This window comes from Symphalangus syndactylus, chromosome 19 (genome assembly GCF_028878055.3).
Source record: "Symphalangus syndactylus isolate Jambi chromosome 19, NHGRI_mSymSyn1-v2.1_pri, whole genome shotgun sequence".
NCBI classification, from domain to species: domain Eukaryota; kingdom Metazoa; phylum Chordata; class Mammalia; order Primates; family Hylobatidae; genus Symphalangus; species Symphalangus syndactylus.
In genome coordinates, this window is record NC_072434.2 from 69,090,449 (window position 1) to 69,091,422 (window position 974).

Here is a 974-nt window from a genome sequence, read left to right on the forward strand (position 1 = left end):
TTTTTTTTTTTTTTTTTTTTTTTTGAGGCAGAGTCTCACTCTGTCTCCCAGGCTGGAGTGCAGTGGCGCAATTTCAGCTCACCGCAAACTCCACCTCCCAGGTTCAAGCTATTCTCTGCCTCAGTTTCCCGAGGAGTAGCTGGGATTACAAACACCCACTACCATGCCCAGCTAATTTTTGTATTTTTCGTAGAGACGGGGTTTCACCATCTTGGCCAGGCTGGTCGTGAACTCCTGACCTCGTGATCCACCCGCCTAGGCATCCCAAAGTGCTGGAATTAGAGGCGTGAGCCACCGCGCCCGGCTATACTTCTTAGCTTACTTTTTTGTTATGCATACATATTAAGAACTTTTAAAAGTCCAAATTAAAGAAGCATGCCTAGACATCATTAAAATAGCTATCAATGCCCATGACAATCCTGTAGCTCAAATAGTTTACTTTAGAATGTCAAAACTGATTTTGTAATAGTCAGGACAGGACAAGCTAAACATTCTCTGTATTAAGACCATGCATGTGTCCCTAGACCTAGTTCTTTTCCTACATCTGTTTTTATAAATGCTGGTGATAAACCAGGTCTGATTAATATATAATCATTTTGTGTGATTATGTAACTGCTGTAAGTCTAGGTTATCTTTGGTCAACCTTAAGAAAAATGGCAGTATATGTAATGACTTTTGCAAATGATCAGTGCTAATTTGCAGACTTTTGTTTAAAGAAGGTTTAAACAAAATAAGAAAATTTCGCCGGGCGCGGTGGCTCAAGCCTGTAATCCCAGCACTTTGGGAGGCCGAGGCGGGCGGATCACGAGGTCAGGAGATCGAGACCATCCTGGCTAACACGGTGAAACCCCGTCTCTACTAAAAATACAAAAAATTAGCCGGGCGTGTTGGCGGGCGCCTGTAGTCCCAGCTACTCGGGAGGCTGAGGCAGGAGAATGGCGTGAACCCGGGAGGCGGAGCTTGCAGTGAGCCGA

The 974-nt window shown here is 44.7% G+C and overlaps 1 non-coding gene across 1 annotated transcript; it reads left to right on the forward strand.

The window, feature by feature from the left end:
- Window positions 1-439: 439 nt before the first annotated feature.
- Window positions 440-571, forward strand: LOC129459073 (small nucleolar RNA SNORA72). The gene has a single exon (XR_008649882.1). It is a non-coding gene; the product is annotated as a small nucleolar RNA SNORA72 (small nucleolar RNA).
- The last annotated feature ends 403 nt before the right edge of the window (window positions 572-974 follow it).